The sequence below is a fragment of the Dicentrarchus labrax genome, unplaced genomic scaffold, assembly GCF_905237075.1.
Source record: "Dicentrarchus labrax unplaced genomic scaffold, dlabrax2021, whole genome shotgun sequence".
In the NCBI taxonomy this organism is placed as follows: Eukaryota; Metazoa; Chordata; class Actinopteri; family Moronidae; genus Dicentrarchus; species Dicentrarchus labrax.
In genome coordinates, this window is record NW_026136705.1 from 9,659,822 (window position 1) to 9,678,094 (window position 18,273).

The window sequence follows — 18,273 nt, forward strand, 5'->3', positions numbered from 1 at the left end:
ATTAAAACAAGTGTAGATTTTCTGATGACTATTTTTTCAGGTTTGCCTGACCTCCAGGAAGTCATACCCTCACACGGTTTTCCAAAAATTCATTTAAAACAACTCACTGAGATTTGATGCTACGCTGACAAATGTGATCCATCATTTTAAATGAGACAGCTGTTGTAATTCTTCCTAATTTGACGTTACAACACACCTAACTGTCTGCACTGGTATGTCTGATAGCACTAAAGCAACAGCTATCTGGACATAGGAAGTAATCTCATGAATAAAGAATGGAACAGTAGTTATTAAAACAAGAGAAATTATAGCATTATAAAGTAATGTCAGGAAAAAATATAATAACCCTTATTATAGTAATCAGTTAAATTATGTGTGTTATGCATAAATGAGGTAAAGGAGTGGGAGCACAACAAATGAGACATAACTTTGAACATCTTTCCAGGATATTTACCCACAGACATATTTGGTTAATGCTAAAAATGAGTTTCTATAGAACAAGAATACTTTATTTTAGATTAACACTTATTTTTACGTGGGATTTTTTGGGTGAATTCCAATTGAGAACCTTACTGTGAGTAACCTGGTTGTATGGGTCTAGAAACATATTTCGGAATTTAATTTTGAGCCTACCCTACTCCAGTGCAAAATCTCCTCTGATACTAATTTAATCAGATGTTTTATATTTACAGATTTACAGATTTCTCAAACTGCAACTTTAACCAGAAAGCAGAGGATGGATTTAATTACCTTGAACAATATTTCATTTAAACTAAGAAATAACATTAAATGTAATCAATCAAAGAAAAACTGTTACCTGAAATGTTATGCTCCGCCCATGGCCCTGCTCCCAAGCTGTGATTGATTGTTTTTCATTTTGGAATTATCAATGTATTTCCATTTCCCAAAAGAAAAAGTTCCCTTGCACATCTTCTTGAAAACTAATGACAGTGTTTTGTATTGGCTGGTATTTGGTAGGTCTATGTGGTCCTCTGCCAGACAACACTGAAGTGCAATACACCAATACAATATGATTACTGTGTTATTTGATTTCAAGCTGTCATGGGAAAAAAATAAATAAATATGTGCATTGTATTTCACATTATTTCTTTGTTTAATTTGTTTTTATTCAGAAAATAAACCTTCCATAGTCGCTCTTGAGTGCTGGGCATTATTTAAGCCTTGAACTCTTACATTGTTTCGCAGTATACTCCCTTACCTTGACTCTGTGTTCAAGCCATTTCAGAGACATAATAGCTTTTAACAGTTCACTGCACCTCCATTGTGCGGCTCTTGTTCTGCATGTGCATCAGGGACAGTTCTATGGTTAGCCAGTAATAATTAATCAAAAGCCAGAGAGAGGGACAAGGCTCTGTGGAGATGATCTACATTTCATGTGTGCGAGGTCACTGTATCCATGTCAAGATGCTTGAATGCACAGGCACCCTCCTCAATAACTGTTATTGACTGTCTCATTGTTAAATACGGAGAAAGAAGGGGAGAAGACTAATCTCAATTTTAAGGCATGGCACAGAATTATAGCATGTTGTCACTTGCTGGAGCATTGCTAACATCATTTATCGATTTTGTAGAAATAACGCTTTCGTGCTTTCATGTTGTTTATGTTTGAAAATGAGTTTGGCTTTGTGAGACCTAAATATGATGTAAAACTATATTCTGGAGTGTAAATGGTATGTGTTTAAAATTATTGTAATTCAGTTGCATCAGAAATTGAGTAAAATCCTCCAGTCACAATGTGATTATCTTCCATTGTAAAATCTTATCATACCCATCTTATCAGTACATGTATGTAATCTAGGCCTCAGACACTTGTCAGCCTTGTCCAGACCATGCTTTCCTACAAACTACAACTTCAGTGCTGCTGAATAATGTATACCTCGTGGAAATGGACACATTTGCCAGCAGTGACTGAAAACCTAATCCAACCTTCTCCACCCCACTAGTACTTGCGCTTTCCACAGAATTAAAGTCATCTGGGCCTTTTCAGAGTGCCCTGGTCATCTGTGAGGGGCTCCCACCAGGGTGCCCTCTCTGCAGCTTTCAACTCTCTTCTTTTCCATTTGATCATGTGAGAATGACAGACAGATCACATGGCAGGACAAAAAAGCCATTCAGTAGTCAGTGGGTTAAGGAAACTTTAACATCCAAAGTCTTTAAAGTGTCACATAAGTCAGTGGCTTTTAGACAAATTGAACAAAATGGACCCTTTCAGGAGCCCCCGTGAAGTAGCATGTCAGCTCTGGGCACAAAGGGGGCCCCTGCTCAAGAGAGCCTGAATGGCTGTATTGTCCTCCCCGTGGCTGCCCAGTCCAAAGGCCCATTTCTCATCTACTGCCACCTGCTATTAGCTTTCTTACAGTTCTTATGGGAGGCTGCTGATGGATTCCATTGCTTTAACAAAAAACTAAACAGGCGTGGTAATGCTGATTGAAGACAAAGCCCCGTCACCCTTCCCAACCTCTGCTCCGCTTTCTCCTGATCGACAACCGTTACTGCAATTTGCCTTGAGAGCAGGAGGGAGAGAAATGTGAGTACCCAAAGCATGCAGTCACTGGGGAACAAATCAAATTTTCCTTTCAAATTTGCCTTTTGCTACCACCACAATGTTGATTCCTAGGTAGTCACCTCACACAAAGGATGAGGGATTGTGAGTATGATATGTAAGCATGAAGAGAGTATACGTATACAGAGTAAATACTTAAAAAGCAGTAAAACTATTCTCCAAAAGCAAATGAATACTACATTTAAAAGGACCAGTGTGTGACATAGTGTTTTCATTATATTCGTATCTACAGAGGGATTGGGTCCTCTTCTACGGAGTGCCCCATATTGAACTGCCATGTTTCTACAGTAGTCCAGAGCAGACAAACCAAACAACAGATGGGCTTGCATCCACACAATTAAAAGGTCCAGTACAAAAACATTTTGTATAGACAAACAACAAAAATGTTGCTGATAAGATAAAAATATAAAGTCTTTGATGCCTTCATGTTCCACAGTACCTTCTTAACAATTCTACTTATCATGGAGAGCAGTTCTGAAGGCATTTCAGCCCAAGCAAAAGCTAGTATTTGTTACTACAAAACAAAACAGCTAAAAGACCCCAAAACATTATCATTATATAATTGTATTTTCACTAGCTCTTGTTGTGTTTGAAAGCAAAAGTTTTGTTATGCATTTGTTTAGAGGCTTTAAAGCAGATATTGGTCTTATTCTGCACTATAGAAAGGGATAATGTACACTGACCACCGATTTACCCATGAGTACAGCTGCTGCTTTAATAACTATAAAAACTAAAAGACTTTTCATTATGAAGGTCGTAGAATACAATAATGTAGTGAAATTAGTGGTCCGTGAGCTACTGATACTTAGGATATACTGCTACAACTACAGCAGAATTTGGAATGAAATCCATATTTCCTTTAAATATTCAATTGATATTTTGGTCTTACACAGCTTTGAGTGATAAACAATGAAATGTTGCTGTACAGACACAAACTGTTCATTGTATTCATTTTGTGCATACTTCTCAGACAGATACGACAAAGTCCTGTCTATGTTTTCATCGGAAATTATGTATGTATTCCTTTAATTGCAAGGGTTATGGTAACCAATTGCTTTGGGTCACTGTGCTTTAAATATAAGCTTTGTGGTACCAACATTAGAACAATATAGCAAAGGTTTATGCCTCCAGACCTAAACTGGTCTTCAAGCTTGTGGCTGAGTTCACACACGACGTCTATGAGGTCTCATATTAGTTTCCTAAGTCAAGGTGATTTCTTGGTCTTAACAAGGGCCCCTTCATGGCTTTTTAATGTGATTATGCTGCTGTATGTAGCATGGTGGACCTTTCTTCCTCCCCCGGTTCTCCCATCAGACACCAGCTAATTGAATCCCTGGCTAAATTAAAAAAAATTAGTCATGTGCGTAATGGAAATGATTTATCATGTCCACTTAACCAAAACGGATTTTGAAAATATTAAGCATCTCCAGTTGACTGGAGCTTATTTTTAGGCACTTGCTCATATTCTCTCCTCAGAAAAGATACACATATTGAAAATTATGACTGTGAGGGTGGGAGGACGCCATAATGAGAACTGCATGGATAGAAACAAGTTGGAACTACAGAACTGATGTATGGTCAATTGAGAAATATAATATAATAAAAAGAAGCTAGCCTATTGCTTAGATAAAGCCTAGGAAATGAGGGGGAAAAGCCCTTCAATACATTTTAAACATGTAGCATTTATTTTTTTCCTCCTCCTATTCAGTGCATAATTTATTTGATTAATAAATATGTATAGCCAGATGTCCTATATTATACAGTATTTTGATGTTCGATATAGAGCACTGTCATGTAATCCCATGTGAGATGGCCTGACACAGAAATAAAACCTAACTAACATGGCACTCTGATAACAGGATATCAGTCAAAATTGAAAATATGTACTGTATCAAAGCCAAAGCATACACTATCATTTGCTTCATGGCCCTGGCAAAACATTTTCGGCTGTCATGGTCAATCTTCAGTTCTCAGAATTCTTGAGAAATTCCACATTGATGGCTGGCGGGACTTCGGCAGCATGTCAAAACAAATCCCCTGCATGGCCGTCTCCTGGCCCGGTCTGCCCATGAGGCAGGCTGTTCATGCGAATCACCCTCACCGTGACAACACAGCTGAGAGATGAACAGGGGATGAAAGGGGGTCCTTATCTAGCAGGAATCATTCTCTGGCCGTCAGGGCCATGAGACCTACTTTCAACTTCAAACCATGGAGATCAAGGTCCAGCCATGGGCCACGCACACAGAGGCTGTTCTTTAGGTGTGGGGGTGAGGAGTGGTGAGTTTTCACCTGATCGGTCCTCCTGACATTTTCTTAAAAGCTCATCTCTAGAACTGCATACGCCTTCTTAAGACTGACAGGAGACCTAGAGTTGAAGGTCAGGTAGCATATTGAAGCTATATACAGGTATGCTAATAAACAAAGAAAGATGGAAATGATACTCTACTGGCCAACTGTATTGGAAGTGATATGTCTTCCACTCACTTCTCTATCAAAGGCTTTTATCCTTTCAACTATGTGTGAGGACTGTAGTACACAAGGGGCTGTATCCATGGAAAAGGCAGCACAGTAGACCCAAATTATTCAATGACCCTCAAGAATCAGAGGGCTGAAGGAGTTAACCTTACATCCAACTCAATTCCCTTGAATAAAAGATTTTAAAAAATAACCCATAGAGTGGGTGATAAATCTCTCCTCACTGGCGCTTGTCTGTGGCTATGAATTATGCTGACACCCAGGCCACAAGAGGAGGCCAAGTTGATGTGAACCAAGTCCAGTGCCACTTTGTGGGGGAAAGTACTGGCAAATGGATGAAGCAGAAACAAGTGTCTCAATATCCACTCACATGTACAGAAATGGAAAAATCCAAAGAGTTCTTGTTGGTAAGACAAATCACAAACTTAAACTGTGTTGCACCACCAGACCAATTTGATATTTCTCTCCACAAACCTCAAGAAAGTTCAGTCTTCAATAACAAAAAAACTGTACATGTTAAAGTTGTAAGTAATGTATGTGTATAATTGGGCACTATGTCTGTCTACATATGTGTAGGCACATGCTGGGTGAATTTTCCAACCGTGCTGCATTAGAGCAACAATCACACAAACAGACAGCTGTACTCTCAAGGGAGTCTGCAATCAGGCTGTGCAGAACTGCCTCTGTCCTTCAACAGGCAATTAACACTGAGTCCATTATAGCTCCCAGGGGAGCTACTGGCCAGGGAAGCCGGGAAAGGCATCATCTGAAAGGTCAGCGCCCGGAAAGGAAACAGGAGGGGCAGAGTATGACGGAGGCTGGAGGATGGAAGTGGGGAAGACAGGGAGGAGGGTGTGAGCTGCCTCAGACCAAATGGAGTGTAAAGCAGGAGCTATTTGTCACCCGCAAGCTATTCACTGGGGGAGGCTGCAGTATTTTCCACTGGACAGGAGTATGCGTCAGCAGCAAGGGGTATAAATTAAGAAAACCACTGAGGCTCCTGGTCTAATTGTAGCCTTTCCAAGCATCTTGGGACCCAGCAGATCCACTCCAAGTTCTACAGATCAGATCAAGGATGTTTTCCCCCAGGTCAGATCTGTCACAACTCATGAATGTTTCAAGGCCCTTTCCTCCTGTTTCTTTTGATCCCAGTGTAAGCTGAGGAGAATTTCTTCACACTATGCAATGCAATACCCGGTTCCTCTATGGGGAGTTTACATACAGCATGTGTTCAAGACCTTGCTTATTTATATTTTCTCACTACTTCTCCAGGAGATCGACTGATCAACAGAATTTCAAGGGCTTCCCCATCAACTAAAAGGAAAGATAGTTAGAATAGTCATAACAGGACACAAAGCTCAGTGATTCCTCTCTTGGCATTTTTAGTACAGAGTGGAAGACAGAATAAGAAAGAGAAATACAGAAGCATAAAGACTTGGATGAGTTGCAACAAGGAGCTTAACTACTTCACCATCAGGGCACCAGGGAAAATCCATTCTTGGCAGCGCAGATTGCCACTGCTAAGCCTGCATTTTAAAATGTGAATCTGCACTTAGTCTCTGGAAACTCCCCCAAGAGCCAATCATTAAGCAGGCCATTAAATCAAAAGTTGTGAGGCTTGGAAAAGAATGAGATGAAGTAAGTAAATGAGAAAAATGAATGAGGTAAAATTTGATAGGAGATGAGGCTGTCGTATGTTAACTGGGCAAGGTGATACAATTATTCATCTGTCTCTGTGTGCACTAGGAGGGCATTTTAGAGGAAATGTGTTTCCAAGGGAGATATTGAGGAGTTCGTCCTCTGAATAACACATATGCTGCTGTTGCTGGTGTAGGTGACATAGATTTTCATCTAAATAATATTTAATGCATACATATTCCTATGAGTTCTTTGAGCAGTAAACAAAGTTTTTATTAGAGTTGAATCTAATAAAGTGTCCCCAATATCATTAAGTATTATGTGCGTCACAGTATTGAAATGTTACAAGAGACATTTCCTTTATAAAAATCAGCCTCTAGTAATGCTCTGTACAGGGTTAAACAATTACTGTAATACTGCGAACAATTCAGAAAACACTGTAAACTATGGAAAACCTTTTTATACACCCATTGTCAGACATAGATTGTATTAGGGTTAGGTTTGTATTGTATCATTTCCCCTCAATGACTGTCCTGACTGATTTTTAGTTGAGTCTTAAATTGGGCTATGTGCTGCTCTCATGGCGTTTGAAAATAGCCTCAGGTAGAGCCTAGGGCTGTGGAGATGTAAACCAGAGAGGGAGTCAGGGGTGATTGTTCAGGAAAAAGAGGTAGGCTGAAGGCTTATGGATTAAAAAAAGGTTGAGTCTGATCATATCAATAGAAGGTTTCTCAAAATAATTTGACAAAATGTTATGTCTTCATGGAACAAAAACACAACAAGGTGGCAGTTCTTTGTAATGCTTTTAACCTGCGTAAGCCTCCAGCAAGAACCCAAAATGCATCGCCTATTCCCGGTTAACAGAATTCATGAGAAATTTCAAAACAATACCCTAATGTTAACTTTATACTTGGCAGAATAAAGGGTGCTGTGTGAACTAAGCTTCTGTAAGCTAGTTAGTAGCTTTGAGCCAGTACTCTACCCACTACTACAACAACTACTGCAAAGCTATACAGTAGTACAACATATATTTCATCTAACACCACATTTTCATATTAAAACACAGGTCTGTCTTAGGGTTAGAGATTCAGTCCTTTTGGCCAGACTGTTGCCCCTCTTTATTTAAATGGGACTACTCCATTGGCGTACAGTATCAGGGGTGCCAACAAAGAGGTCTCTGGCAAAAAAATGTGTCTTCGCAAAAAAGTGTAACCTTTATTAACTCAACTGGACTACAATGTGACTTCATCTGGCGAGATGCAGCATTCGTCAATCAATTACATGGAATCTCACATTCCTGGTAGAGTACTGTATATCTACGGTTTCCCTTACAACTTCAACAAAAGATAAAACGTAAAGTTGTAAACTCCTTTTTCTTTCTATCTATCTATCTCTATTTTAAGATTTTTGGGGGGCTTTTTATGGCCTTTATTTGATAGGAGCAGCTGGAGAGAGACAGTGAGGAGAGAAATAAGGGCCGGTAAGAACTTGATCTAAAGGACAACTTAGAGGTGGAAAAACTAATTTTACTGCTAACCACTATTTCAATGAATATTTCTTTGTTTAGCTAATTTAGTTACAGCAGTACAAGCTGCAGTGCCCTAAGCTGGCGGCTGTTAGAACACAACTAAAGAGTGAAGAGTCATACAACTGTTATACTGTAGTGCACCAAGGTTATGCAGCAACCATCATGAGATACTGTATCTAGAAGTTTTAAGTCAATGGCAGCTAGAAGGTAAGTCCCATTATAACTGAGCTATTAAACTGAATTATTATTAGATAAATAAAGGGACACTATCTTATTCTAACCATCCCTTCACCACATGAGAACTACATTTCTCCTAATCTATAGTTTAACCTTCTGTATCATAAACAGTAAAAAAAAAAAAACAGACTGTGTAGGATGATGCTGTAGTAAGTTGTGGGCCACACAGCATCACCTATCTACTGTATGGCTGACAAGGTGGGGACTAGATAGTTAAAAAGAAATATATACCATAACTCTATTTTGTTTTGTTCTCCCCTCAAGCCAGATGTTTTCAACTGTAAAAGTTATAGCAAACATCTGTCACTAGAAAAACAGCAGAAAATTAAGCCTCTATCCCCCTGCACTATTGTTTATGTTTATTGCCCGGCTGTGTTTACAGCTGCCTCATGATGGTTTGCAATAAAATTTTACTCTTCAAATAAATACAATGGCACTGAAAAAGTTTTATTGCAAAGCAGTACAATGTGGACAGTTTTGCAAGGTAATACGGCGAGGAGGTGGGAAATGCGGACAAGTTGCTGTATACTGTGTTGTCCAATGCAGGGATTTGCTCAACCTAAAACCTTCAGCACGATTTCTGAATCACAACTCCAGAAGCGATTTAAAGGTGGGTTTTCTACACAAAAGCAAATACATAGTTTCACAAACCTTTACCTGTGTAAAGAGAATTTTTAATGCATTTGAACAAGGAGAGCTATGACACAACGACTGAAAGTTTCTGCACTCATTAGGATCAAATTGCAAAGACAGGTGCTAAGAGATCAAGAGCTTCAAATGTTGAGGAAAAGCGCCCAGGACTCAAGGTTCTCAGCATGTCTTTCTACTTTAACACCACCTTAGTAACACTTTAAATTGGTTAAAGTTTATTGTGCTACCAGACCTGAGAGAATTAAGTATATAGTATATATGAAGTTTAAATAATAGTGACTGCAATACCAAGACAGTGTTCAGAAACACCAAACTACAAATGTATATGAAATGCTGTTGCATGCTGATACATAACAGTTAGGTTTCTAGCTACTATACTTTCATGCTTCTGATATATTCAAGTTTATAAAAATATACCACAAGACATTTGAAAGACCAGTGACCATACCGTATTTCTTTTAAGATGTTTCCAGTTCAATTTCACTGAAGAGATGGGAAGTGCAGCCGGATTTTTATATGCTACACAACTACCCAAGAGTATTCATAGTAGCCTTCAAGAGGTTCAAACTTTGAAGAACATCACAGTTGTCTCTGAGGCCTTGAGCCCTAAAACAGAAAGCAGGCCCTGCTACCCTCCACCTGCTTTCTGTAGTCCCACTTCCACATATTCATATGAACATCCTAGCCACCAGCTGCTTACACACGTACAAGTATACAGACACGCACAGAGTAGAGAAAGACAATTGTCAGGCTTCCCAGTTTGCTATCAAGTATCCAAGCAGAGCTGGCATTATATTTGGTCCTTCACAATTAATCACAGACACACATACAAACAACCTAATGGAGTTTGTCTGACATGGAGTACCTTTTTTTCCTGAGAGAGACTACTACTTGCACCACTCTGCTGCTTCCTCTTTGTGTTTGTCTCTCTGATCTGTCATTGGCTATGAGAGACGGCAGGATATGGTTGAAAAGCTTTTAGGTAAATGTTACTTATCTCCATTCTCAGTGTTGACCCCAATGCAATCTGAACAACCTCAAGGTTGCAATCCTCCCTTAATGCCTGGGACTGTTGTGCAGTCTATGTTCACAAAGCACGTTTACTCGTAAATTCAATACAACACCCCCGCACTGAGCTCACTTGTTACTGACCCCCGTTTGACCCTGTAAAGGGGAATGTTTTCTGTGCACGAGTCCAGCTGAATTAATCCATTTATCGCCATGTTAGGGCCTTGAAAGCACTGACATAATTGCTTCAAAAGCTTTGATCGAATGGATTTAAGTAATTAAACAAATGTTGCCAGCTGGAACTTTATAACCCCACTGCCCACTCAATACATTTTGGCCCAGGGAGGAAGAGCAAAAGCGGGCGGGGAGGCTGCGATTACCAGTGTGGAGCATGCAGGTCCATTTTTACTGACAAGTGCAAAATCTTTAATCTTTTTTAAAGCTGGTCGACAGCAACTTATTTCCTGATCAATCCTTGCTGGCTAAATGCTGGGTGCCTGGGCCATCGACATGTAAACCCCCGAGGAGAGAGACAGTGAGGCACTCCATCGCTCAAACAGGACAGGTATGAACCAGAGCCAAGTGGCTGCTCAGAGGCAGGGAAGATCATTGTGACACATTGACATTGAGAGATGGCAAACAGTGACGGCCATCTTGGGTTTCATTAGCTGGCGTGATTTAAAAAAAAAGAGAGATGTTTAACCTTACATCATGCAGGCAGGCCTGAGACCATCATTTGTTTTTGGGGAAAAATGGAGCAAGTCATCTTTAGGCCTTCACTTTGCTGCATAGCCTCTAAACAACACTAGCAAACATAGAGGTGCATTGATTATATGTGGGCATGAGGAGAATGAGAGCACGGGATCAATGGAGAGGATCAATGGAATGAGTGAATGAATGGACAAACTAATGAGTGTGTAGGTGTGTAAATTACTAGATAGCAGCCAAGAAAAATTAGAAACAAGCAAAGGGAGTGAAGAGACAAAGTGCACTGCGTGTGATGAAATGAGTAGGTGATGAAGACAAAGAGTTAATCAATGAACTCATGAAAATGTATTAATGATGAGTGAAGGAAGGCATGTAGAACTGAGCAGAGATTAATAATATTAGTAGTATGTCATTAGCCAAGTGATTAAGAACATCAGGGGCATTGGTCGAGAACTAATTACATTTACAGTATCTCATGCCTATCAATGTATGGAAGATTGTTGATCATTTAAACAATTGCACTAAAATATGCTTATGCTGATCAGTTTCACTCAGAGACATTATTTGCAAATGACCATCTTTGAAATGTATAAATGACATATCAAACTACACAATGATTAATGAAAGACGCATTAATTCCCCTCAACATTTGATATACTTTTGTTTTACATTATGATTTCTGCTTGTAATTATATTACAGTAGAGGATGGGATATTCTAGAAATGGACAAGGGAAGAGTGGATGATTAGGTTTGATTAAAGATTTGAGCTGAATCCAGTTCTTCCTGAGATAGTTAGACAAAAATTACAGACAAAAATGTGAAAAGAAGTAACCAAAATATGAATCAAATTACAGAGTTTGCCGCCCCTAGTGACTGGAACGAGTTGCAAAAGATGCTAAAACTCCACATCCTACTGACCGTCCTTTAATAATTCATTACAAGCATTAGTTTCTGATCACTGCACCTGCTTTTGAATTTGCTTCTCTGGAACTCTCTATATCTATATTTTTATGTTTTAATTGTGTCTAATATTGTTTCCTTGCACTAGCTGCATGGCCGGCATTGTAAATGACAATTGGTTTTTGATTAACTCATCTGGTTAAATAAATGTAAAATAAATTCATTTATCAAATAAATTACTGATTTCTTGCGCTTCCAATACAACAAATATTATATATATTTCATGATGCATAACATTCTGTGTTTACCTACAGATCCAGTATTTGGAAGCACTGAAAACATCCAGAAAATCTATTCTAGTCATCTCCTCCAAATCTGACTGATCTATATACCAACTGCCCTGGTATTCCAAATCCACACAGTATCCAGAAAAGGGATTGCACTCTCCACCTTTGTACTGCAGATGGAACTGATGTCTGTGTTATGAATGTCATGGTGTTTACAGTGGGACAATCTTGGGACGGAGCACTGTGCTGTACAGGACAGACCTGCTAATCCACCCAGTTGGCCAGGATAGTTACATCCCCGTCCAAAACCAACGATATGAGCTCTAAACGCTGGCAGAGCTCAGTTCAGGGCTGGCTTACACTACTGCCACCGTCTGCTGGAGGGCAATGCATCGCAAAGACAGTCGATAAAACACAGTATCCAAAGCAGAAATAGGAATTAGAGTGCTGTACTGTGTGCACATGTTTCTGATTTTATTCTGCAGATTACAATTCGTCATCATATTCACATTTGCTTAAACATCACCAGTGCTTCCACTGTAACAGTAATATAAACCTGTACGCAACAGCAGACATGTAGAGAACACAGTTTGTGGTAGCAGAGCTATTCCCTGTGGTTTCTTTGACAATCATATGGCCTTATTTTATGAATTATGGAGAGACAGACACCCCTGCTGAGTGGTGCATCTTTAACAGTGAAATATGTCCTCCGTCTTTGTCATGGCCGGGTGAGGATTGTGAAATAATGATATAGAATTAATTTCATCTCAACATGCCCCGGCTCTCTCATATATACATCAGCCACGTCCTACAGCAGGACTTCAGTTGTGGAAAATAAGACAAGTGGTGAGACATGGTGGAAAACTACAAGCTGCTATCAGGCACTTGCTCTATACATCTTGCACCCTCCTTTTTTTATGTGACTCTTTGTGCGCTTGGACCATCATTCTCTCACCTCATATCCTGTTCACCTTTTCCCGCCGTGGCCTGCTCTAACACATCCATCCTCTTTTCCTCCATCTTTCTAACTCGCCCTGCCTCCCACCAAACCCTTTCTCCCACCCAGTCTCTCTTTCTCCCGGGAGGTGAGCACAATCTCATTAGCCACTGCTGGATGAGGCGTCCTCTCCTCTCAGGTTCAAGGTGATGGAAGATTAGGCAGTTTGGCCTCAACTCATTCTGTATTCACACTGCGTTACTTGCTGCCCGTGAACACCAAATTACATTGAACCTGGGGAGTCTAAGTCCATTAATTTTAAATGGAAGATTAATTTAACAATATGCAGCAGATATTTGTTACAAACCCATCATGTAAAAGTGACGTTTGGCTATAAATTTGCAGGAGGCTCGGTCTGGCTGCTGCGGCCGCGGCACAAATAAATCAGAGCCATTTACTACAAATCTCTATTTTTATACATTCTGTGTATGGACAATGACATACATGTCCAATAGTATGCATACGTTGCAGACGTACATGCACACACATAAACACATTATATGCAGTAGGTCAGATTGAAAATGTTTTTCAAGAATGGCTATACACTTTTGAAATATATTAGTAGTCTTTATTTTATTCTTTTCTCTGTAACACCAAGATGTAGAATTCGTCGTGCCTTTGGACGTGGATAATAGGTCAATGCTAGAATGATATACTATGCAATAAATATGAAATTGCTACTGTTTAGTGTTACCACTGAGTGTGGAAATCATATCATATCATATCATTTGAAACTTTATATACTGTAGATAATTCTGAACATTTGGATGGCAATTATTTATTTAATTGAAAATGCTAACTAATGACACAGTATCCTCTGTTTTGCACTCGTTCCTACATAAATAACTGGCTTTATCACTCTAAGCTGTGCATATATGCTGTACATCTATTTCAGAGCTGCCAAGCACACAGACTCAGAGAAGTGACAAAGACAGAAGGCAGGCATCCATTTCATCTAAAAGGCCAATATTCCTTACTGGCAGCTGACTGAAGCTCGCCTAGAACGCCACATAAAGCTTACCCAAATGGCCTCGCTGCGGCCTCAACATGTCAGCCTGAGATATGCACATCAGTGCTCTGTGACAGTAACTCCTGATCGTATTACACACCTCAGCAGTGCTCATGTCCCATTACCGCCACCCAGCCCTGCCCGGCTGTGATTACTCCCTCCTCTGCACACGCACGCACGCACGCAAACACACACACACACACACACACACACACACACACACACACACACACACACACACACGCTGATAGCTATAATATGTAAGTGAAACAGTCATTTTCAAGGGGAGAGGAAGAAGGTGGTGGTGGCGAGGGTTGGGGTGGGGGTGTTGTATTAGAATGGGAGCTGGGTGGTTGTGGGGGTAACAATGATTTAATGCTAATCCTCCCAGACGGGGTAAGACTTTGAATTTTAGCTCCAAACACCGCCACCTCCCACCCCACTCTGTAACCCCCCACCTCTTGCCAGAGAGCATCCCTCGCCTCAGACTCATCTTTTGGCTCTTTAATGTGAAATTTCTTCGGGGAGCATGCCGCCTAATTAGAGGAATTGATAACCTCACCGCTTATTAACGAGGCCAATACATTTCAAAGTCATTAAAGATAACCATGGCAATAAGTCTGGCTATAAGCATCACTAGGTTTCACAGCGGGCGTGTCGATGTTGTAAAAAGTGGAGAAGAAGAGGGGGTAGAGGACGGAGAAGGGGACTGGTGCGGGTGGAGGGGAGGAGCAATTCTTGCTCAGTCAACTGTAAATGCTCGGTTATTGGAATCTTTAAAACAGCCAGTGAGGAGAAAATTACATGACCAAATCTCCCTTTTCCTCCGAGTTAATGAAGAATTAGGGTTCCCATTTGCCGCATTAGATGGTTCACGGGAGGTTTGGGCATCGTGAAAAGTGTGTTTGACAACGGTGTCAATTTAGCCACAGCACAGCTCACAGGCCCGTGGCAGAACATCATTCACAACTGTCACAACCACTTATCTTTCTCATTGTCACCAAACCAACAAAATTCAGGTCAAGAATTTTTTCCCCTCACTTGCCTCTCTTCATTACAATTTTCCACACTATGCTGGAGTCAAATGGCTGTGGAGACAGCCTATTCCTTAAGAGCATAAATCTTAACAGATTTTCCGCTGCATTCTGCTACACTGATGTTAAACACATGCATGAGTCCCTATAAAACACTCAGCTAGCTGTCCACAGGGAATAATGTGGATTGATAATCAATTCTGTGATTGGCATTATTACTGTTCTCTATCATTACTATTACTGCTAGTTACATCTTGCACAAGGGGATTTCCAATGAGAGTTAGTCTTCACACATTTACAATAAAGCCATATTTATATTATTGCACAGTGAAATGTATGCATTTTCACAACAAAATGGGGTGTAGTCATTAAAAAAAATCAACAACATGGCATGCAGAAAATTATCCTAACCAATCATATAAAGGTGTTCAGCTAAATGCATGCCTGGAAAGCTCACAATAGATTTCCTGAAAATCAGCAAGGTGGCCAGGCACTATAACAATCACATTACTCATGGCTCTCCAAGTTGGGGCATGGGAGTGTAACAAAGCACAGATTTATGCAGCTGAGCTGAGAGTGACGTGCCAGCTGTAATGTGCTACATGCTGCTGGGCTCAGCCAGGGGAAGTGATGGGAGCCTGTACTAACACCAGCACAGCTAATGACCCAGGCATCTAACACTACCTTCTAGGTGATGTGGAAAAACCTTAACCTAAAGGAAACGCTAAGACACATTTTATCTTGCCATGCCACTCAAGCATACACACGACACACACATAGGTAGCTCATCAATACACTATCAACTCAGAAGGTATTAATGTGAAAACTGTGTCACTGCCACCTGAATATTATGCAGAAATATTTCCAAATGAACAAAATGTCAGCAAAATTATTTGTCTGCTGGGAGAAAGGTGTGCCACTTATATCCAACCATATGCAAATGGACAGATTTTGCAGGCAAACATTATCTCTGTAGAGGAATAGTAAATAATGAGGTTTCCATAAGGGCCTAATTTGTTAACTAATGTGATAAAGTGATGTGATAGCCCTACTAAATGGTACTTTACCTGAATCCAAAGAGCTGATGTAGAGGATCCTGCTGTAGTCCTTCAGTATTCTCCTGACAGCAAGTCCTTTGCCACTTCACCAGTTAGCTGCAGTGCTTTTCATTTCCTGCCATTCTAACAGGCTGTAAGAGCAGCACTCAGTGTGTTGTAATTAATCAAAGCAATCAAAAGAAATGCCTGTCTGGATTGGACATCCACAATGGATAATTAGCCTCATTAGGCAGAGCCACCACAGGGCTTCACTACATCACCTTTATAGAAAGCACTTCCAATTTTCTTCCTTCATCAACTAACTGCATAAAAAACTGAGGTAAGTCAACAAAGTGAAACTGTTTTGTAGCTGAGGAATAAAATGTCGAGGTACACTAGCTGCAGTCAGTCAATTTATCCATTATGGCAACTATCTGATTTGGGGGCTGTTGTTCTTGCTCTTGTTGAAAGGGAAAGGATGAGTAGAATACGAAAAGGCAACATTAAAGGAGAAGGTGGTATTCAAGGAGAATTATTCATCAAAGGAATCCGTGTAATATTTAGGTAACCACATTTTCTAAAAAATTCACATGGACGGTGCAGCAGAGTAAAGGAACACATCCAAATCTAAAACATTTAGCTTTGTGATACCTGACTGTCTAAAAGTACCTAATGCTATAGACCTACAGTATATGATAGTATATCATATTTAATGTATAGAAGATACCACAGATACCAACCAAAAAACATTCTTTGTATTTTAGTTAAATACCGATCACATCGCTCTAAGATTACAATTCAGCTGTCCATGTGTCACTACTATGTCATGTCACTTTCTGCTGCTCAAATTGGATCAATTGGTAAACAATTTAACAAGATTAGATGCTATGTTCATCGGATAATTGTACACATTTGAACACATTTTCAAAATACTTGACTAATGATTAAATTCTGTGTATTTAACTAAACTTTTGAAAAATAACCCATTACCAGAAATTGCTGCTAAAATTGTATTCCTTCACCTGACAAAGTATGAGTAGACTGTCTCTTATTAAAAGAAAAATAGGTAGGTAATCTAAATCTTTTTACATGTGAACCGACACTTTAACATCAAGGCAGTTTTAACTAACTGGATCAATGTGATTTTCTGAAGTTTGTAGCTGATGTTGGAATGTTTTCTGCATAAGTAGTAAATACTATATACCATAACATACATTTAGGAAGATGTCATATACATTTTAATTTTATTTATTTCATTGACAAAGGCAATATGGTGCACAATATATTGGTGCACCATATAGAGGTAAATGTTCTCTCCTATCTACAGTCACTGGGCTGGTGGAGACGGAGCGGTATAAGATAAACACACTGAAACTACACCACACTGTCTGCACTTCCAAGTGACCAGAAGATGTTAGTGGGAGGGAAGTGTTTTATTTTATATTGATTAGATAAAGCTTGAAGTGTTTGTGTGTGATATTTCCCTTTGCTTTACAATTCAACCCATGCATTACAAGAGCACCTTGTTTAATATAGTTGAAATAGATTTAACATAGCAGACTGTTAAATCAACTGTAGGTAGGATTATTATAACTCATTAGGGGTTAACCCTTAGGTCAATGCCTTTTTAATATCATCAATAACACATACAGTATATGAATATTTCTATTAATGAGTTATGAAGATATAAACCAAGTCAAGGACATTTATTCATTATGTGTTTGAATGCTATGGTGCTTATATCACATTAAAGTACCTTTTTGCTAGGAATATATGAAAAAAAATGGTTTCCCTCTGAAGTCTTTCTCCATTGAGTGCCAATTAGCTGCAATTCAAAATGGCACAGCTTTCCTTTCAGATTGGGGAATAATATGCCTTCCGCCAAAGGTTTGGCCCTAACGGGGTCTCTGGAGGCCTCATGGATCTCTCTCTCTCTCTCTCTCTCTCTCTCTCTCTCTCTCTCTCCCCCCCCCCATCCATAACTCAACAACACCTTCTGGGACTGGCACTCCACTTTTTTAACCTCCGAGCTCATTATCAGAAGTCTCTAGGGCGCACTGCTAACCAGAGACAGGAATTAGGATTCACTCGGAACACTCGCAACCAGAAATGGATGATACCAGGCAGAGAGATCAGTAGCGCGAGGAGCCCAAGGGAATACAGCAACTTGCAGAGTAAG

At 39.8% G+C, this 18,273-nt stretch overlaps 1 protein-coding gene across 1 annotated transcript in view; it reads right to left on the minus strand.

Annotated features, from left to right (window-relative positions):
• Nucleotides 1-18,273, minus strand: part of auts2a (activator of transcription and developmental regulator AUTS2 a) — a 294,183-nt gene that overhangs the window by 119,866 nt on the left and 156,044 nt on the right.